This window comes from Eleutherodactylus coqui, chromosome 4 (genome assembly GCF_035609145.1).
Source record: "Eleutherodactylus coqui strain aEleCoq1 chromosome 4, aEleCoq1.hap1, whole genome shotgun sequence".
Taxonomy (NCBI): Eukaryota; Metazoa; Chordata; class Amphibia; order Anura; family Eleutherodactylidae; genus Eleutherodactylus; species Eleutherodactylus coqui.
In genome coordinates this window covers 230027630-230050446 of record NC_089840.1, presented here as the reverse complement: position 1 = coordinate 230050446, position 22817 = coordinate 230027630, and the positions used below count along the sequence as shown (strand labels likewise).

Genomic DNA, 22817 nt, shown 5'->3' with positions numbered 1-22817 from the left:
TACCAGTAGTATACAGCCATATACACACACATACATAGTATACAGCCATATACACACACAAACATAGTATACAGCATATATACACACTATACATACCAGTAGTATACAGCCATATACACACACAAACATAGTATAGAGCATATATACACACACTATACATAGTATACAGCATATTAACACATACATAGTATACAGCAAATATACACACATATGAGCAGACTACATACACCAGACGTGCAGCAGAGTGAAGCTTCTCTCCTTCAGCAGTAGGAGCTCCGAGGCTCCGCAGAGCCGCTCACCATGATGTAATCCTGCGGAGGGCATATTAACTTTTTCTTCCCCAGTTCTGCCTAAACTCAGCAATTCAAGCAACCTTAGGGTTAGGGTTTAGGCTTGGGCTTAGTTGCCGACCCTCGACGCGATGGACGCAGCCAAGAAGAGGATCCAGCGCCTGCTGCACGAGGCCTCAGCCTACAGGGACTTGTCATCCGCCCTGGACCTTCGGGACAGCCCTGCTCTGTCAGGTAACTCCCCGGCTGATTACCCTCTGCAGGCCCCTCATCTGCTCGGTGTCGCCCCCACACTCCCGGTGGTCAGCGCTGTGCACACAGTGCCGCTTCCCCCGGAGATGTTAGATTATTTTAACCCCATGAAGAACACTCATTGCATGATGGGAGTGTTCCCTGAGATCAGCCAGGCTTGGCTGGCCATTAGCAGTGACCTCTTCCTGTGGGACTTCCGCACCGGCCGGAATGTCACTCGCTTTGGTGGCCTCAGGGACACAATCGTGTGTGCTGGACTGGTCAGACCTCAAGAAGGTGTCGTCCAGCCACAGACGTCCCATCTGCTGATCATTGCCACTCCGGTCACACTTGTTGTATTAGGAGTGAGCTGTCTGCAGCCTGAAGATCCCCATAACAACCCTTCTGGGCAGATCCAGCTGCTAGAAGAGCCCTTGTATTCTGCCGCTGCAGAAGATACCTACGTATCTGTCGCCGGCACACACAATGGGCGCATCTTTCTGTCTGGTACATCCGGCTGCTTGTATGAAGTGGTCTACCGGACTGAAGCCGGCTGGCTTAGCCCCAAGTGGCAGATTATTAACTGTACGCGGAGCGCGGCCGGCGTGCTGCTCGCCTCCTGGCTTCTAAGCAGCCATGACCCCGTCGTTCAGATCGCTGTGGATGACAGCCGGAACATCTTGTATACCCGCTCTGAGAGCGGCGTACTACAGGTCTATGACTTGGGTCCAGATGGCAGCGGAATAACCAAAAAGGCGTCAGTATTCCAGGACGCCATTGTATCCGCTGCTGTAGGGATCGCCAAGACAGCCGACCCGTCACTCTTCAGGCCCATCATTCAGATTGCTGTCATTGAAGATTCAGAATCTGTGAATTGTGACTTGGTGGCTATTACTGGCGCCGGCGTCCGCCTTTACTTTACATCCGCCCCGTCAAAGCGGCCCGCAGCTCAGCCCTGGCGATTGGATTTAGTCCATATTCGCCTACCGCCCGGATTTATAGACTCTGCCACCGTGGACAAGCCATCAAACGTCCATCAAGTGCTTTATAGCGATGGCGTTTTCCTTATGGCAGCTGCTGAAAACGCCGTCTATGACCAACTATGGTGCATCAACCATAACTGCGTCCCATTTCAGAACCAATTAATGGAAACACATGCCGTAAAACATCTGCGGGGTCATTCCTGTGTAATTGCGTCTGTCAAGGACTCTTCCGTCCAACAACATATGGTTCCAGCCAAGATGTTTGTTGTGCTCTCCGCACATGGAAGCCATATCTTCTCTCTGGTCAGACCGGTGGAGCAGCTTCAGGATCCTCTCATCGACGCTTATGAAGATGAAGATGAGCAGAAGACTGAACAACTTTTTAAGGTGTATCACCCGGACCAGGCCTGTGCAGCTAGTTTACACCTTGCGTGTTCTACTGCTGCCTCCGATCAGAAGCTGTCTACCTGGGCTACTGAGGTATTTTTCAGATATGGAGGAATAGCGCAGGTGAAGAATAACTCTTCACTTCCCGCACCCAATAACACCAGGGCAAATAACACCATATCTGTTGGGTCACCCTTACCCACACGTAGCCAGATACCAAATAAACGCTTCCAGGGTTCAACTCAACAACATTTTTCTGGAGGACACAATGGGATTTACATCTATTTTACCAGCATTATTCACCTCATCTGGGATAAAGACCTCATAGTCGAAAGAACATGCAAGAATGACAACGGTGACTTCATAAAAATGGATAGTGGCATCTCCGGAGAACTTCTGCAATCAGCTCTACGAGACCTCAGAGACTTACAAGAATTTCTGGAGAGAAATTTTAATTTTGGAACGGGCACACTCAGAGATCTAAAGTCTAAATATGAGAGCACGATCCCTCGTGGCAACAGGGCGACCACCGACACAAGGCAGAAGCTGAAGAACAGTTCTGGAAAAGCCTTCAGTTTCCTAAAGCGTGATACCAACACCTGCCATCACCAAGAGGTACATGACGAGTGTCACACTGAGGCCCCGCTAACGGAGAAGACCTCCCTTCAAGGAATTCACCAGTTGGTGAAGAAGACCTGCCAAACCTTAGCGGTGTGGAACCAGTTCTGTGAGCCCCACTTTCACCAGGTAGTGTCTGGGCTTCGCAAGGAGTTGCAGAAGCAGCTGAAAAACATGACATTTAAAGATCTAGTCATCCGGGGGAAGAAGCTGACCAAGACTCTCATCGCATCATTGATCGACTGCCATATCCGTCACAATGTAAATACGGATGAGGTGATCTCTTACCTGCAGCACATGTGCCCGATATTTTACAGCAGTGAAGATGCCATATTGTCCAAGGCTTATGTACTTATACAACGATCCCTTCAAGTCAACAACAAGTATGATAAAGAACAATTGCTGCGCGCGTCACTGCAGGAGTACCAGAAAGTATGTCACCTTCTTGACTTGGCTAGTGTTTGTGGCAAGTACAGACAGCAGTGTTTTTATGAGGGTGTAGTACAGCTGTGCCTTACATATGCTGGAAACAAGGATCCGCAAGGCCTTGGTTTGCGCTATCTGAAGAACGGTGAGCCCGAAGGCGATGAGTTGGGCTTACAAGCATTTGAAACCAAGATGCACAGCTACAAAATCATCATTGATTTACTGCAAGAGCTGGTCAACCAAAGGAAATCTGCTCCCCGAAGAGTAACCACAAAGCACGGCCCCTCTGGACTTCTTTTTCACCAGATACTGGAATTGCTTCCGCGCTCTGCAGATGAATTCTTCCATATTGTGTTATTCAACTGGCTCATCAAGGTTGATCTCACAGACGTCCTGCTGGAGCTGAAGTCACCTTTTCTGGAGTCTCATTTGGTGCGCATGTCCAACCATGAGGACAACGAAGTGCGCTACATGAATTTATTGTTCTGTTACTACCAGAAGAAGGGAAGTCCCATCAAAGCTGCCAGGGTGATGGCCAAACTAGCGGACTACGAGAGCCCCAACATCTCTCTGAAAGGAAGGATTGAATACTTATCTAGAGCCATCTTGTGTGCCAGAACCACCAATGGCCAGTATGGACGTGCTGAAGATTCAGAACTCATACATGAGCTGGAAGACTTAATGGATGTCGCTAAAGTACAGCTTGAAATCCAGAAAGTGCTACTCAGGAAATACTCCCAACATCCTCCAGCACAGACTGCTGCGGCGCAGCTTGATTCACAGGTAATGGACCTTACAGCTCTGTATGAGAAATTTGCAGACCCATTCCAGCTTTCAGAGTGCAAGCTTGCAATCCTTAGATGTGCTTCTTTTTCTAATGCTTTCTTGGTGCAGCAGATATGGAAGGAAATCATACAAACAGAGTTGAAGGACAGCGTAGAGATGGATGCTGCCGACAGGATGCAACTGCTGAACCTGAAGTTGGTCTCACTGGGCAAGAGCTATGCCAGCACTCCCATGTATCTTCCTCTTCAGTTTTTGGCTCAGTACCTGGAACAACAAGTCTGCTCCTTGGATTGGCCGGCAGACTTTGGGTTAAAGACAATATTGGAGATGAATGTGCCGTTTCCCACGTGATTTCAGAATTGGGAATCCCTTCTGGACGGAGGTGAAGAAGCCTTTCCTTCTGCCGCAATGTATTCATGGGCTGCTCCCCGCATATGGAAATGACCATAATATCGTCCAGAGCCTTGACAGACAGCAATTTAACACAACCTGTGTTCCAATGCATCAGATCACACGGGCGTATTTCCAAGCCAATATAGCTCCGGGCGTTTTTACATTGGGCCCAAAAGATAGTCCAGGAACATCGGCCGCTGCATGGGCTCCTATGCTTAGCTCCGCCCCTTCCATTGCACAGAACCAGCGGGGAGGAACAAGAGGTAAGCCTGCGATTGGAAGGGAGGGGAAATGGGCAATGATAAAACATCAATCTATTTTATGTTGATCCAGGGATTATTTTGGATCAGCCGCCATTCTCCATGCTCCACATCTTACTCTACTGCGAGAAATATTGGGCATCTTGTCCTGCTGCATAGACAACATCGATCTGCCGTACCAACTTTCAAAATGTTGATCCAGGGATTATTCTGACTGCCATTATGGAGTCAGGAAGGATTTTTTTCCCCCAATGGGCTAAATTGGCTTCTGCCTCATTGGGGGTTTTTTGCCTTCCTCTGGATCAACAAGATAAGGTGGTACAGCAGAATGATGGTATTCATGCATCAGGACAACATGTGCCACATTTAGAGCAGTAGGGAAAGATTTTGAGCATGGAGAACATGGACTTAAATGACAAGCCGAGGGAGAATGTGTAGAAGTTGGGAAAACATCAATCTAATTTACTCCCTTTTCTCAACAACCACTCATTCCACATTCACCATTGGCTTATCAGTTCAGCCGACATTCTCCATGCTCCACATCTTACTCTACTGCTAGAAATATTGGGCATCTTGTCTTGCTGCATAGATAACATCGATCTGCCGTACCAACTTTCAAAATGTTGATCCAGGGATTATTCTGACTGCCATTATGGAGTCGGGAAGGAATTTTTTCCCCCAATGGGCTAATTTGGCTTCTGCCTCATTGGGGTTTTTTTGCCTTCCTCTGGATCAACAAGATAAGGTGGTACAGCAGAATGATGGTATTTATGCATCAGGACAACATGTGCCTCATTTAGAGCAGTAGAGAAAGATTTTAATCATGGGGACTGTGGACTTAAATGATAAGCCAAGGGAGAATGTGTAGAAGTTGGGAAAACATCAATCTATTTTACCACCTTTTCTCCACTTCCACTAATTCCACATTCTACATCGGCTTATCAGTTCAGCTGACATTCTCCATGCTCCATATCTTACTCTACTGCTAGAAATATTGGGCATCTTGTCCTCCTGCATAGATAACATCGATCTGCTATACCAACTTTCAAAATGTTGATCCAGGGATTATTCTGACTGCCATTATGGAGTCGGGAAGGAATTTTTTCCCCCAATGGGCTAAATTGGCTTCTGCCTCATTGGGTTTTTTTTGCCTTCCTCTGGATTAACATGATAAGGTGGTACAGCAGAATGATGGTATTTATGCATCAGGACAACATGTGCCACATTTAGAGCAGTAGAGAATGTTTTTGAGCATATAGAACATGGACTTAAATGACAAGCCGAGGGAGAATGTAGAATGTGTGGAAAGTGACAAAAGGTGGTTCAGCACATTGATGTTTTCTATACAGCAGGAGAAGATGCCCCATGTTGGGAGCAGAAGGGAAAGATATTGACCGTGGAGAATGTGGGCTTAATTGATAAGTCGATGGAGAATGTGTAGAAGTTGAGAAAACATCAATCTAATTTACTACCTTTTCTCAACAACCACTCATTCCACATTCACCATTGGCTTATCAGTTCAGCTGACATTCTCCATGCTTCAACTCTTCCTCTACTGCTAGAAATATTGGCCATCTTGTCTTGCTGCATAGATAACATCAATCTGCTGTACCAACTTTCAAAATGTTGATCCAGGGATTATTCTGACTGTCATTATGGAGTCGGGAAGGAATTTTTTCCTCCAATGGGCTAAATTGGCTTCTGCTTCATTGGGGGTTTTTTGCCTTCCTCTGGATCAACAGGGGGGGGGGGGGCAGGCTGAACTAGATGGACATTGTCTCTCTTCAGCCTGTGTTATTATGTATTTGTGGGCAGCATGGTGTCTTAGAGATTATCACTGCTGCCTTGTAGGGCCATAATTAAAAGGGGTTGTCCATTTGCAAATGATTGATAGCCTATCTTTAGAATAGGCCATCGCTAGCATATCCGCCAGGGTGTATTCACAGACATAGGTTAATGTAGTCAAGCACTCAGCTGATTTCTGCAGAAAGAAGACAGCTCTATTCCCAGGGCAGTTTTCAAAGGGAATTTGGACTGCACCACAAAGCAAGGCCGCTACAATGTGAAAGGAGCTATATGCTTCCTACAGAAATCAGCTCAGTGTACAATCACCCTGGCCTGGTAAACAGCTAATTGGTAAGGGTATTGTGTGATGGATCCACATCACTCTACTATTGATGACCTAAACTGATGATAGGCCACCAAAAGTTCACAACTAAACAACCCCTAGAAATTTGGCTATGGCAACATCTGCTGTGCATGGAGCTTGTTTTCCGTGTGTTTGCCTGGTTTTTTTTTTGTTGTTTTTTTTTTAGGATAGGGAACTCGCAAGGTAATGAGGACCCTTGACGTGGGTTGCGAGCTTACATATCTTGGCCAAAAGCGGTGGAAACTAACACCTCTGTATTGCATTCTACTTTGTCCATACACTTTGATTTTATATTGGCATAGCGTGGTGTTAGTACGTTTGGTGCACTTGGGGTGTTGGAGTATCTGCCAGGTCATATATTCATGCCACTGCATTGTCAGTGCATGACTTTTTTTTTCTGGCAGACCATACCCAGTGCATATATAAACACACTGAGCAGTCACTGGCATCTCCTCAATATATTATTTATTGTTCATTTGCATCCACACAATGAAGAATCAGTTTCAGTGATGAAAAAACGTGCACAAACACGGCCATGTGAAGAAGCCCTAAGACCTGGATAAGTTAACACAATGGTGAAACTTGACATGTTTGCGTATTTTGGCCAAGATATAAACCAATACCTCATGTTATTTAATGAAGGAAGATAGAACAATTACGAGATTGATATTTTCTTTATTTAAATGAGTAAAAAGGTTATGAGTTCATGGGTAAAATGAAAAGAGGAGCTTCTACATGAAGGTATTGTGAGGTGCAGATGGGTTCACATGGCAGCCCAGAATCAAGGGAAGGTTCCTGGGTCTGCCATGTATTGCAGTCTATTAAGCTCTGTCACAGTCAGCTCTCAATAAAGCATCGTTAATAATACTATATACTACTGTAGAAGTGACCAAACTGTTGCAAGGTCAAATCACCAATGGGGACCAAAAAAAATTAGGATTATTAATTTTTTTTTTAAATATTACAAAAATAAAATCTATTTAAATAAAAAAAAACCTTAAAGGGGTTGTCTGGCCAAGACAAGTGTATGTATGCACTTCTGTATGGCAATTACAAAGCACTTTGTAATATACATTGTGCATTGTTAATGAGCCATACAGAAGATATATACTTACAGGAGTGCCCCCTTCTTGTGTTGACGGTCCTGTTGTCCCTGGTTCCGACAAATTTCTTGCTTCTGTCTTCTCCTCTAGTCGAACTGTGGACTCGCGTCCCGTTTGTTTGCACATGCGCAGTAGCGCTCCTTGGGCTGTGAGTGCGTGCCTGTGTCTTCGCGCATGCGCAGTAGCGCTTGCTGTCTCGGGTTCGCGCGGCAGTTCGCGGTGAGGGTCCGCCGGTCTCAGCTGGAGGGTAAGTATTATTACTAGGGGCGGGGGCTGTGTTGGTGTGGGGTCTGTCACCATAACTTGTCACACAGGGGGGTGGGCTGTCACCATAACTTGTCGCACGGGGGAAATTGGGTGGTGGGATGGGGGGCTGTCACAATTACTTGTTGCACAGGGGGTGTGTAGGGGGAGGTGGGCTGTCACCATTACTTGTCGTTTGGGGGGTGGGGGTGTCACCATTACCCGTCGCACGGGGGTTGGGTGGGGGAAAGGGGTCTGTCACCATTACTTGTTGCATGGGGGGGATGTCACCATTTCTTGTCGCATGGGGCGTGGGTGAGTGTGGGGAGAGGGGCTGTCACTATTACTTGTCACACGGGGGAGGGGGCCTGTTACCCTAACTTGTCGCACGGGGTGTGGGGAGGGAGGGCTGTTACTATTACTTGTCACACAGGGGGTGGGGGGGCTGTCACATAAACTTGTCGCACGGGGGAGGGGGGCCTGTTACCCTAACTTGTCGCACGGGGTGTGGGGAGGGAGGGCTGTTACCATTACTTGTTGCACAGGGGCGGGTTGGTGGCCGGAGGGGGGGCTGTTGCTGTAACTTGTTGTGCCGAGGGCGGGGTGGTCGCTGTCGGGCTGTCACTGTTCGGTTCGGGTGCAGTACTGGGACAGGTTTGTAATTGCCCAAGCAGTGATAGTAATCCCCAATAATTGCTACAGCAGTGATGATCACTTGGTGTCATTATCACTGCTGGGTAATTACTGTGTGTCACAATTACTGCTGGAGCAATTATTAAGGGGTAACTGTCCCAGCAGTGATAGTGATCCCCAATGATTGCCCCAGCAGTGATAGTGAAGCCCCATATTATTACTGCTGGGGCAATTATTGGGGGTCACTATCACTTCTGGGGCAATTATTGGGGGTCACTATTATTGCTAGGGCAGTTGCCCCAGCAAAAATAGTGACTCCCCTAGCAGTGATAGTGACCCCCAATAATTGCCCCAGCAGTGAGTGACCCCTCAATAATTGTCCCAGCAGTGCTAATTACTGGGGGTCACTATCACTTCTGCAATTATTGGGGGGCACTGTTACCGCTGGGGCAATTATTGGGGGGCACTATTAGTGCTGAGGTAATTGCTGGGGGTCACTATTAGTGCTGGAGCAACTATTGGGGGTCACTATTACCGCTGGGGCAATTATTGAGGGTTACTATTACTGCTGGAGCAACTATTGGGGGAGCACTGATGCTGCTGCGGCTGCTATTGTCGGGGCAGTGATGTTGCTGAGGCTAATATGGAGGGGGCGCTGATGCTGCTGTGGCTATTATGGAGTGTTTCACTATGCTATGTGGGGGCACTATGTTAGTTGGGGGCACACTGCACGATCACCATGTTGGGGCACTGTGGGGGGGGGGCACTGGTAGCACCATGTGGGGGCACTATGTGGGAGCACTATGGGGGCTCTATGTTATGTGGAGGCACTAGGTGAAGTCACTGTGGTAGCACCATGTGGGGGCACAATAAGAGTTGTGAGGGGTAGTATTACTGGCGCTGCCACTGACTGACCCAGCCAGCCTCCCACCCAGTGTAATCCTGCCTGTGCAGGGATGGGAGGAGGTGAGCAGTGACTATTGTGAATGTTGGGTGCTGTGTTATCTATATATAGGTGTCTCCTCTCAGTGTAATCCTGCCTGTGCAGGGAGGAGAGCACTGTGGGGATACTATGTTATGTGGGGGTGCACTGTGGGGGTACACTGTGGGAGCACTATGTGGGAGCAATATGGCAGCACTATGATATGTGGGCAGGCTCTATGGGAGCACCATGTGGCGGCACTGTATGGGCGGGCACTATATAGGTGCACCATGTAGAGGCACTGTGGGGGCACTATGTAGGTGCACCATCTAGAGGCACTGTGGGGGCACTATGTAGGTTCACCATGTGGGGGCACTGTGGGTACGCCGTGTGGGGGCACTATGTGGGAGCACCATGTTATGTGGGGGCACTGTGGTAGCACCATGTGGGAACACTATGTGGGAGCGCTATGGGGCTCCATGTTATGTGGGGGCGCACTATGCGGGAGCAGTATAGGGGTACTATGTTATGTTGGGGGTGCATTATGGGGGTACTATTTGGGAGCACCTCAGTGTAATCCTACCTGTGCAGGGAGGGGAGGAGGTGAGCTGTGACTATTGTAAATGGTAGGTCCTGTGTTATCTATATATAGGTGTTCTCGCTTAGTGTAATCCTGCCTGTGCAGGGAGGGGAGCTGTGCTTATTGTGAATAGTGGGTCTTGTGTTATCTATATCTAGATGTCACCTCTCAGTGTAATCCTGTCTGTGCAGGGAGGAGAGGAGGTGAGCTGTGATTATTGTGAATGGTGGCTCCTGTGTTATCTATATATAGATGTCACCTCTCAGTGTAATCCTGTCTGTGCAGGGATGGCAGGAGGTGAGCTGTGACTATTGTGAATGGTGCCTCCTGTGTTTTTTACATATGGGTGTCTCCTCTCAGTGTAATCCTGTCTGTGCAGTGATGGGAGGAGGTGAGCAGTGACTATTGTGAATGTTGGGTCCTGTTTTATCTATATATAGGTGTCTCCTCTCAGTGTAATCCTGCCTGTGCAGGGAGGCGCGCACTGTGGGGGCACTATGTTATGTGGGGGCGCACTGTGCGAACAGCATGGGGGCACCGTGTTGTGCACCATATGGGGGCACCATGTAGGGGCACTTTGTAGGAGAACTGAGGGGAACACTATGCATGTGCACCATGTGGGGGCACCATATAGGGGCACTGTGTGGGGGCACTATAAAGGTGCACCATGTAGGGGCACTGTGTGTGCACCATGTGGGGGCACTGTGCAGGTGCTACTTGTGGGGCCACTATCTAAGTGCACCATGGGGGGCACTAACTAGGTGCACCATGTGGTGGCACTGTGGGTACACCTTGTAGGAGCACTGTGGGGGCACTATGTAGGTGCATCGTGGGGGCCACTGTGTGTTTGTGTGGGCCACTGTGGGAATACTCTCACTTTTAAATAGTTTCAATGGGAGAGCATTGCGATCTCCTGCTCCTGCTGGTGACAACTGTAGCAGGAGATTCCTTCATCTCCCCAGCATGTCTCCATATCACTGGACACTGTGACAATGATGTGACAATGATGTGATAATGATGTGACAATGATGTCACAGTGTTCAGTGATGAGGGGACATGCCGGGGAGTTGAAGGAATCTCCTGTCAGAGCTATCACCAGCAGTGGTAAGTGATCGCAATGCTCTCCCATTGAGGGCGGACACCCACTGGTGACATTTTCTATCTTGCGCTGCGAGAGCAAGTGAAAACGCTTGCCTCACAGCGCAAGAAAGAAGCCGCAATGAAACTGGGATATCGCCAGTCTTTTCAATGGGGCAAGCGGCAGCTACGCTAGCCCCATTGAAAAGATGAGGAGAATACCGTGGACTTCTGCCACAGCTGTGGCAGAAGTGCAGCATGCTATCCCATTGCTTTCAAGGGGATCGGCGCTGCTGCCGGTCCAATTGAAAGCAGTGGTTTTTGGCAAACCCTGCAGCATGATTTTCGGGGAAGGGCTTGAAATATAAGCCCTTCCTTCCCTGAAAATCATCAATAAGTGGTAAAAAAATGTAAAAAAAAAAAGTACTCACCTATCCGCCGCTCACACGCGTCCTCCGGCTGGCTCCCCGACACTGCTATCCAGCACTTTCAGCAGGCGGGGATTTAAAAATGCCTCCTGAAAGTGCTGTGCTGCTTGGCTGAGCGATTAGCCAATAGCAGCTAGTGCTTAGCTATTGGCTGAGCGCTCAGTCAATTACAAATAGTGCTTAGCTATTCATTAATGAATAGCACTATCTCAGCTATTCATGAATGAATAGCTAAGAACTATCTGTAATTGGCTGAGCGCTCAGCCAATAGCAGTGTCGGGGAGCCAGCTGGAGGACGCGTGTGAGCAGCGGATAGGTGAGTACTTTTTAAAAAAAAATTTTTACCACTTATTGATGATTTTTCAGGGAAGGGCTTATATTTCAAGCCCTTCCCCGAAAATCATGCTGCAGGGTTTTCCAAAAACCACTGCTTTTAATGGGATCGGCAGCAACGCCGATCCCATTTAAAGCAATGGGATAGCATGCTGCACTTCTGCCACAGCTGTCACAGCTGTGGCAGAGGATTTCTTCATCCCCGCCGTGCCCGGGGCTGCCGCTGGCCGCATTGAAAAGACAGACAATGTCCCGCACGGCTGCCGGCCCCGTTGAAAGCAGTAAAGGGATTCCCCGCAGGGGTACGTGGCTGTTTTCACATGAAACGCCGCGCATCCAGGAGACTCACATGGATGGAGAGAGCGATACCAGGCCGTCACTCACAGCTTGATATTGCTTTTCCCATCACAGCACGCGCCTCTCTTAATGACGCCAGTCTTTCAGTCATGTGACCGGCATCGTCAGGAGCACGCACGCTCAAGAGGAGAGAGAGCAGCGCATCATGGGAACTACCCTGGTGGCGCCATCTTTAGGTCAGCTTTACAAGGAGAAGATAAGGAATAAAAAGGTTAGCAGAATATCGTTTTTATGTGTAATGCTGCATAGTATGATCCTTTTAATCTACAGGGCATTAACCCCTTGAGTGGCGGGTTTCCTACCACCCTGTCGTGCCCACCAGGGCAGGTTTTTTAAAATGGTCTAATTGTCTGATCACATTCCGGGGGTCCGATGGTGACAGCCCTTTACATGATGCAGTGACAGCCCTTTACATGCTGCAGTCACATAGACTGCAGCATGTAAAGGGTTAACACAGCAGAGATCGGAGGTTTTCTCTGATCTCTGCTGTAAGAGCTAGTACCTAGCTGTCCTCTCACAGCCAAGCGCTAGCTCTCCCTGCCACAGAGACCATCGGCTTGCTTCTGACAAGCCGATGGTCTCTATGGCAACCTGTAAACAAAGCAGGAGATTGTTGACAGGACTGTCACAGTGTTCAGTGATGAGGGGGCTGTAGCTGGGACGAAAGAATCCTGTCACTGCTATCCCATTACTTTCAATGGGGCCAGCGCTGCTGCCACCCCGTTGAAAGCAATGGGATGAAGGCAACCCCTGCAGTGATGATGTTCAGAAGGGGTGCTAGACATATAAGCCCTACCCTGAAAATCATCCCTAGCTGTGAAAAAAGAAAAAAAAATGTTCCCCCCCTTCCTGAACCGCTATTCGGCTCTTCTCCCCATCCCTGTCAGTCTGCATCTGTATCTGGGGGTCGGGGATTGAAAAGTCCTTGCCTCCTGAAAGCGCAGCCTCTGATTAGCTGAGCGCTGTGTCCAATCAGAGTGAGCGATCAGCTATTCATTGAATGACAGCTGAGCGCTGCCTCTGATTGGTCAGAGAACTCAGCCAATCAGAGGCAGTAGTCAGCCATTCATTAAATTCGTCTGAATGAGCCCTAGACCATTTTTCACTTAAAAGTTAACTAAATATAATAAACCTATTTGGTATTGTCACGTCTGTAAAAGTCCAAGCTATTAAAATATATAATTATTTGTCCTACACGGAGAACGTCTTAGGAAAAAAAACAATGCCAAAATTGCTTTTTTATTGTGCATCCCATCTCCTAAAGAAATTGGAATAGAAACACTGGTTAACAAACGTTTACAAAATTCATGTTATTGAAATAAAATGAGTCATTTCTTATCACTTCACATGTGTTCAACACAAAATGCAAAATTGGCTCTATTTTTTTTGTAATCTGCAATAGTCGTTTACATCACAAAATGCATGCCAATAGTAATAGGCCTCTGGTTAACACCTGTAAGAACATCACGTCATAGACTACGTCTTAGATTTCCTTGCTTGTCTCTTGTCCAGCTGTTCGGGAGCATCTCTGTGGAGTGTCCAGCAAGAGTCTGCCAGCATGGGAATTCTTCATGAAGGTATCGGAAAGCTGGCGAAGTCCGGTCTATGGCTTTTATGAAATTCTTCATCAAACCTAGTTTGATGTGAAGGGGTGGTAGCAGGATTTTGTGAGCCTTGACCAAAGCTGGGTGCTGGATATTCTTCTCTCCAACTGCTATATTTTGTCTGTGAGTCCATTCCTTCCGCAAGTAGTGCAGTGCCCTTGCTCGGCTATCCTACTCACATAAGAAGCATATGTATCTTGTATATCCCTGCTGCAGTCCTATTAAAAGGGCAACTACCTTCCAATCACCACAGAGGTGTCAGCTGTACTTGGAATTCAGTAGCTGCTCTAAGTTATTGTACGTCTCTTTCATGTGGACACCATGCGCTGCTGGAATTGATAGAAGATGGTTTCCATTGTGCAAAAGCACAGCCCTAAGACTCAGTTTCCAAGAGTCTACAAATAGTCTCCATTCTTCTGGGTCATGAGTGATTTCTAAGGCATTCATGAGGCCCTCAATATCGGAACAGAACACCAGATTACCGTCCTTTCTGAAACGTCAAAACGAGAACCAATAAAAAATGTTCATGGTCATATTCGTGTTCAGCACACCAAGATACTACAGATTAGGGCCTTTTAAAGTCAGTAACAATTTCAGTGTTGACCAGTGAAAGTGATCAAAAAGTCATACGTACCTTCAAATAGTACAAATAAAAACTACAAAGTCGCCCTGCAAAAAGCAAGCGCCCACACAGCATTACCAACGGAAAACTAAAAAAAGTTATGGGTCTTAGTATATTGCCATAGAAATAATTTTTTAATGGTGCAATGGTTAGCGGGCTCGGTCGCAAAGACCCAACAATCACTCTGAAATTGCTTCCTAATTGCAATGAGACAAACTATCCCCAGAAAATGGAGATTCCCCCACGCCTCCATGAGGTTGATGTGACTGGAGGCTATGGATAATCTTAAATACATGGAGACTTATGTGCGGGAGACGAAACAAACTTACTAAACACAATAGTAGCTGGTCGACTTGGATTCAGTTCCGTTCTTCTTCTAGAGTCCGGGCTTCATAATGGTGTTTAAACATCATAATCGGCGGTCTGGGTTTCTAAGCTTCATTCTAACTTAGTTGTTTGGAGATGGGTTCACATTGGGCAATTCCCATCATCCCCAGGATATAATTATCCTTTTTTAGTCACTTTCATCTGCTATTTTTTGTTTGTGTTTTGTTCTCGCCTTAGATGTTTATTTTCCTTTTTGAAATACTCCCTCGTTTTTACGTAGGGCCTTTTTTTCTTTGGTCCTTGTATTTCATGCGGAGGGATAGGGAACATTATTGGCGCCTGCAGACGGCCGGGTCGGATCCCACTGCGAGAATTCTCGCAGCCGGATGCGGACCCGTGCCCCTGCACAGCCCTGCGGCTTACCCGCTCCTGGCGTCTCTTCTCTGCCCTGTGTGCCGGCTGCAGGCCAGCCGGCGCATGCGCAGAGAGGAGCCGGGCAGTCACTACTGACATTTCTGTGTGCCTCTGCGAGACCCGCACAGAAGGAGAGCATGCCCCGATTTGTTTTCTGCGTGTATTTTCACGCTGACATATCACGGCCATCTGCCTAGGATTGCGTTATCTAATGCAATCCTATGGCAGAGGGCAAGGGCGGAAATTCTGTGGGAAATCCCACCGCGGCCATTGACTAGATAAACACTGGATTTCTTCATTGTTATATCTCACTTGATTTTATGAGGATTTGTATTGCATTATGTTTCCACAAAATGTTTGCGACAGTTTATGATGGAACCACTTTTGGCGTTTGTTAATAAAAATAACAATAAAATATTTTTGAACCGTAATCGTTAACCCTTTCCAATCCAATTATTTTTTCTTATTCATTCTCCCCAGCTCCAAATAAATTGGAGCTGGTGAGAATAGATGAGAAAAAATACATTGCCCTGCACCCTCCTGAACTGACAGAGTTCAGGAGGGTGCAGGTGCTCACTGCACCGTGGGGGGGGGGGGCTGCTTACCTGTCTGGCATCTTCCGCATTCTCCCTCTGCCTCCCAGCTCGGCGATCATGTGACCGCTGGGGTCAGGTGGCACCCAGCGGTCACATGATCGCCGAGGCGGGAGACAGAAGGGAGAATGCGGAAGACGCCGGACAGGTAAGCAGGCCCCCCCACGGTGCAGGCTCCCGGCTCGGCATTCATGTGACCCCTGGGGATCAGATGACACCGGCGGTCACATGATCGCCGGCCGGAATCTCTGTGCATTACATAGCACTAATTGAGCGCTATGTAATGTGTAAAGGAGAAGGCAGAAAGGGTTAAAAACCCTTTCTGCCTTCTCCTCGGGGGTCCTCAATGAGGATCAGTGCAGGAGTGTATCTGTACCCGATGTGTCTGATGATCGGGTGCAGATGCACTCCTGCACTGCAGTGTCGGGCCTGCCCCGACATCGGAGCTGTGGAGGGAAATTATGATGTCGGGGCAGGCCCGACATTGGATTGGAAAGGGTTAAATGTGTATTTTTTTTCTATTTCATTCCACTTAAAAATGCTTAAAAGTTTTTCAATGCATCGTATGGCAAAATAAATAAAGCTTTTAAAAAATACAGCTTGTCCCACAAAAAACAAACCCTCATACAGCATGTTGACAGAAAATTTTTAAAAACAGTTCTAGCTCCTGAAAAACTTTGAGAGGTTTCTGTTCTTTAACGGGTTATCTGCAAGCCCTGATATTTATTCTCTTACCTCAAGTTTTTAAAAATTCTGTTTACCTGCAATAAAAAGAAACTTTTATAGATCTGAACCTCTAAATAAGATTCTAGATAAGAAAATGCTCTTACCAGACAATGAATTCAGTCTCATTCTGCGATTTAGGGCTAATGCCCACGGACGGATTTCTTCTGCGTTTCCGATGATGGAATTCCGCAGCTATTAGCTTCTATTGAACCTAATAGCTTTCTGCCTGCCAGTGCTCACATGCGGAACTTTGCCGCGGATTTCTGCTGTGGGAAAAAAATGCTGCATGCTCTATTTTATTGTGGATTTCCACAGCCGAAGGTCTCCATAAATATAGTATTAATGGAGCCCACAGAAATCTGTGGCGGAATTCCGCGACCACTCGCCGGCACCAGTGTTTTTAAACCTGCTACTTCCATGGCGTAAATCCACGAGCGTATACCGCAAAGCTTGTGGGTATGAGCCCTAACCTTGAACTGTTTCATGCAGATTAGGGACTTCAGTTATTAATCTCATCGCTCCACGGACAGATTATTTGGTGACTGACAACAGCAGCAGGAAATCTGTGTTGCTAGGGGCTCGTTCACACGGCATAGGTGCTGGAAAATTGCAGTGATAGCTCTTCGCTGGTCCATGCGATATCGCTGCTACTTATCGCGGTGATGCTGCAACTTTGTAGCGCTACAAAGTCACATGTGGTGCTACAAAGTCAGCCCGGCCGTATCTTCTCCTCGGGTCCCCGGCAGTGATCATCTTCCTCTCTTCTGGCTGGGGATTCATATCACAGCCAGCACTCGATGAATGGCTGTGATTTTTGAATCCCCGCCGAGAAGAGAAGAAGATCAATGCCAGGACCTGGGGAGCAGATGCGGCCGGGCTGACAGCGCAAGAGAGGTGAAGTATGTGTGGGTTTTTTTTTCTTTTCTGCAGCCAGGGCTTAAATTTTAGCTTTGGAAGCAGTATTTCCTACTGTCATAGTTGCATCGCACCGTGCAAAAATCACATTTTCGTGCAATGCAACAGAGAGAAAGGCTTCATAGGGAAACATGAACTATGAAACTTTACGAGTCGCGTGCATATAGCGGGACCCACGAGGTTTTTGTGTCTGATTGTCGCGTGCTGCACAATATCGCATGTGTGAAGTAACCCATAGGAAAGCAGGGGCTTCTTATACATGTGATTTGTAGCAGTGTAGCAATGCTGCAAAATCGTGCGACTTTGTCACCCGTGTGAACGTGGGCATAAAGGGGACTCAGGTGCCAGCACTTCTACACATCTCCACAATACAGCAGCGCATACTAATACCAAAGATTGGTTTCAAGCAGGAGGTGTCGCAAAAGTAGCCACCACAGCTATACAGTGACCCTGTGAAAGTCTCAATAAATCTGTTACGCTTCCTGTGAACGCTCCAATCCAGTATCTCAGATAACTGTGCTAATTTGTAGCACGAGAGATAATACATGTCGACCAGTGCAGATCCCCAAACCCCAAGCAGGAAGAGGAGGTGGCAAAATAAGCCTGAGAAACCATGACCGAGGTAGGACCCGCAATACTCTGTGTGGGAAGCATGTGAGCGGGCCCAGGGTCAGGCTCGGTCCCAGCCTCCACCTTGTGTGACCCAAGGTGCCATGAGTTATATAGCTATTGCAAATTTGTGTGTCCCCACACACTTCATTCTGTGTAGGTGTCAGATAGCAGAACATTGCACTGGGAAAGCAGCCTCCACCCTACCCAGTCATTCAGTGTATTTGTGCCAGATAGCTGAACATTGCGCTGGGAAACCTTTGTGCACCCACAGCATAGGCGAGCCCATGAAACCCAAAGACAGTATTACACATAAAGAAATCAGAGTGCCCAAACATGGCAGAGTTTCACCCCGCCCAGGACCTCGGGCCACACTTCTGCCCAAGTCATTCAGTGTATTTGTGCCAAATAGCTAAAACACTGCAATGGGAAATCTTTGTGCACCCACAGCATAGGCGAGTCCATGAAACCCAAAGACAGTATTACACATGAAGAAATCAGAGTGCCCAAATATGGCAGAGTTTCACCCCACCCAGGACCTCGGGCCACACTTCTGCCCAAGTCATTCAGCGTATTTGTGCCAGATAGGTAAAACACTGCAATGGGAAAGCCGTCTGCACCCTACCCAAGTCAGTCAGTGTATTTGTGCCAGATAGCTAAAACACCAAAATGGGAAGGCTTGTTATTTGTATAGCGCTAACTTATTCCGCAGCACTTTCCAATAATTTTTATTTATTACCCCCCAGCAAGCTGGGTACTCATTTTACCAACTTCAGAAGGATAGAAGGCTGAGTTAATCTTCAGCCGGCTACCCGAACCTATTACAGTTGTGCATCTGGGACCTGTGGTTCTACAGGCTTCCTCGTGCACACCTTCACAGGTAGGGGTTAATTGAGCTAGCTGGATGTGGTATCCTCCAGCAGCCAATCCCCCTGGTTTGCAGCAGATAAATACCAGCAAACTCTTGGGAGAGATTGCTGGTCATTTTAGTGCCTTATGTATCACTGTTTATCTCACACAGAGCTAGTGGTTGCATGCTTGTTTGAAGTGTCTCTCTCCTCCTCTGAAGATGGTCTGGACACCTACTGTCCCTCCCCTTCTTACAGTTTCTGGGGTCAGTGCATTGTGTAGTGTGCGGTACTGTGACCACATAGAAGCAGGCGACCTGCAGGTTTCTCCCTATCCCTGGGCAGGTGCGGCCCGCAGACGTCTGATGTCCTATGTGTGGGTCAGATGGGTGATGCCTGACACTGCTCCCTATGTCAGCATGGTGGCTGACTCTCCCTATTCCCCTGGAGTGGGGACACTTGGCTGCTTTGGTTTGCCATTGGTATGCATGTGAGCTCTGGGTGGGGTCCGTGTTGTATGCACTACCTGTTGTATGTTAGTGTGAACAGTGACTTGTGTTGTATGTCTGTGCAAGTGGCCAGACATTTGATGTGTACAGTCCTGTTCTATGTGGTATGTGTTACACTATATGTTGGTGTTTACAGCGACGTATGTTAGGTCTGTGCAGTACTGTTCTGTGTACAGTGTGTGTGTGAACAGTGTTGTGTTCTGAGTGTTTAGTGCATCTCTCTAGCTCCCTGATTAGGGATAGCCAAGTCAGTAGAGAAAGACAGTGGGGTTATGGCTCCGCTTTATGGCTCCGCTTTTAGGCAGAGGTGCCCCTCTTTCCCTGATCAGTTAGGGAGAGTTGTTCATTCTTCCTCCTGGAGAGATGCAATTGGTCCATGCAAGTACTATATCTGTGTGGTTGCAGTTTCAAATGGACACGTTTGCATCCTACCTGTGGAGCAGCGCTTGAGTGCACCCAGCGGACGTAACAGAAGCATGTGGGGATTGAACCCGCAACCTTCAGTTTGTGAGCGAGAGCTTAAGACTGCATTCTGCTACCTTAACACTCTGCCCCACACAACATTTCCTCATAGCCACAGGATGCATCCCCAATGTTTCCTGTTTTCATACAAGACCTCTTCGTCTTCTGTACTCAGTTACTCTTCCTGTCCCAACCTTCAGCTATCAGGTAGTATGTTGTGTAGACTTGAGGACACACAATGTTAGTGCCCCCTAGTATAGAGACTAAACCCCATAACACTTGTAATGTAACTTAAGACAGGATTTGCCATTATGGGTGGAGTGATATGTTCTCTGCTCTGTATATGGAGTCCACCAGAGTTTCTGTCCCGCAGCAGCTGCCGCCATGTCTTTAGGAGATGATACACGTCTTTATGTATGCAGGATAAGTCTATTTGTACTTCTGGAACACTGATCAGCAGCAATCGCTCTCATTATGGCCAGCACGTAAGACGAGCGGATAAAAAACAAGCATCACAATATGTATAATTTTAATGTCTTTATTGAAATAGCAATAAGCAACATTGTAATAAAACATTACTGGCCCTTTAATAAATAACAGAAGGCTCTCAGAGACTCTAATGTCAGCCCGGTGGAGACCACAGAACTTGCTGCACCCGTTCACACCATTGTTCTGAGATGAGAATCCCTGGCCCCCGAGATCCAGAGGAAGGCGAAGAAAACCCCCCGGAAAGTTCTACATCAGGGGGAAAAAAAATTCCTTCCTGACCCCAGATGTGGCGATCGGATATCACCCCGGATCTAATCTGTCCTGCTGCATATTGCTGTATCTGTATATTATTATAAGCTCAGGATCCTGTAAAGAAAGCAACATATTATACAACCTGCTCCTAAGAGCTTACAATCTAGTGTACAATAGAAACTCTGCTCTTAAGAGCTTACAGACTAATACTATACAGTAGAAACTCTGCTCCTAAGAGCTTACAACCTAATGGCCCAACCCCCAGATGTACACACTTTCTCAGCTATACGATGTGTGACGAGGCCTCAGCACTAAGCGAGGAGTCACATACTTGGATTCGTCCTCTTCAGGATGTCAGGCTGAAATGACACAAGGTGGTTCAGCATTAGAACTTTAACCATCTGCACCAATTGTGACATCACGTGATGTCTACATACATAGTATGTAAGGCCGAATGAAGACATTGTCCATCTATGATGCCATCTCCTTGTCATGTCGCTGCTGTTGTGTGTATAAAGTTTGAAATATTAACCCTTAGTGACCCAGACTGTTTGCGCCTTAATGACCAACTAGTTTTTCAGTTTTTTTCATCTTCGCATTCCAAGAGCCATAACTTTTTAATTTTTCAGTTGACATCGCAGTATGAGGACTTGTTTTTTGCGGGACAAGTTTCATTTTTTAATGACATCATGTTTACATATGTATAATGCCCTGTAGAACCTTTATTAATTTTTTTAGGGGGATTGGGGGAAAAAAAGGGAATTCTGTCATCTAGTTTTTTGGATTTTATCTTTAAAATATTTAGCAAAATAAATCCCATGATAACATTATTCTCGGGGTCAGCACGATCCGGAGACACAAAGTTTAGACGCAGCTCTATAAAGGCTTGGCTTGTGTTTTGTGAGATGAACTCTAGTCTTCATTTATCCAGTTTTTGGGAACATATAAGATTTTGATTGCTTTTTATTTCAGACTAACAAAATCTGCAGTTTTGAGTTAGACAGTATATCTGCTGAATGTAGTCCGGGAGCAAAAAATCCCTCTTAATTAAACAGAATCGTCCACTTTTAATTAGTTATTCTAATAATGCTCTGCATGTTCGCAGAGAAACTGTTTCTTGTTTTTCTTTCCCACATGCTTGCCGGGTTTTGATCCCAAGAAGTTGATTTCCTTTTTTTCTTCCAATATCCACCCCAAAATTTATAAATAAAGAAATTATACAAACAAATCTGCAATTTTGATATGTTTTTAATGTTATTTTTAACAGTGTTCACCATGCAGTATATGTAACATGTTAATATAATTCTGCAGGCCAGTACGATTACACCAATACCAAATTTATATAGTCTTGAGGGGGTTTTGGCGACAGTTTTTTTAGACTTTTTAAAAGAAATTTATTTTTTGTTTAGCTCATTTTGCCATGACCGCGGCGTGTGAAGAGTTTAATAGCGGGAATTAGATGTCTCTTCCGTCTCTGCTAGTAGAGCAAGTCTGCTGAGCACCCCACCCCCCGTGTACCACAATACATTACCTAAGAGGCGCTGTCTGCTCCACTGCACGTCTCCTTGCAGGCCCCTGGCACACTTGCTTGTAGTTTTTCCCCAGCGCTTCCTTTTCAGGGGTTCAAACCCCGCCTCCAGGAAGTACTGGCTCTGATTGGTTCCAGAGCGCCACGGCTCAGGCAATCACGTCAGCACTCGATGAACCAATCACAGCCATCATGACTTTGTAGTGCCATGCGTGACTTTGTAGCACTACAAAATCGCAGCAATATCGCACAGAACACAGATGTGATATCACAGCAATTTTCTTGCGGCGATATCACTGTTGCCCGTGTTAAAGAGGCCTAAAGCTGAGGCTCTTCAGCAGTATCTCCCTACAAAGGCGTTATTGGGGTCTCTGATTATTTCCCTCATTGTTACTACCTATAATTTTTGTATTACTTTTTTCTATTGATGCCTTTTAAGGAGTTTCATGAAGGTTTTATCATAGTATAACATATATTTATTTGCTTTGTCCATACTAATGACACTCACCCAACCCTTATTTTCTTTACACATCCAAATACGTACACACCTAAATATACACGTGCATTAGCCTGTAATGTCGGAGACCTTTTTGTCTGAATTGAAGGCACATTTCAGGTTTTATGTAATTGAGTATGCTGATTTCAAAAATCAAGACGAAAAAATTCTCAGAAAACCGTACACCTCCCTAAATGAATGGAAAAAGCAGAAAAAATCACTGC

The 22817-nt window shown here is 46.7% G+C and overlaps 1 pseudogene; it reads left to right on the top strand.

The window, feature by feature from the left end:
- Window positions 1-420: 420 nt before the first annotated feature.
- LOC136626630 (nuclear pore complex protein Nup155 pseudogene) lies at window positions 421-4072 on the top strand (annotated as a pseudogene).
- The last annotated feature ends 18745 nt before the right edge of the window (window positions 4073-22817 follow it).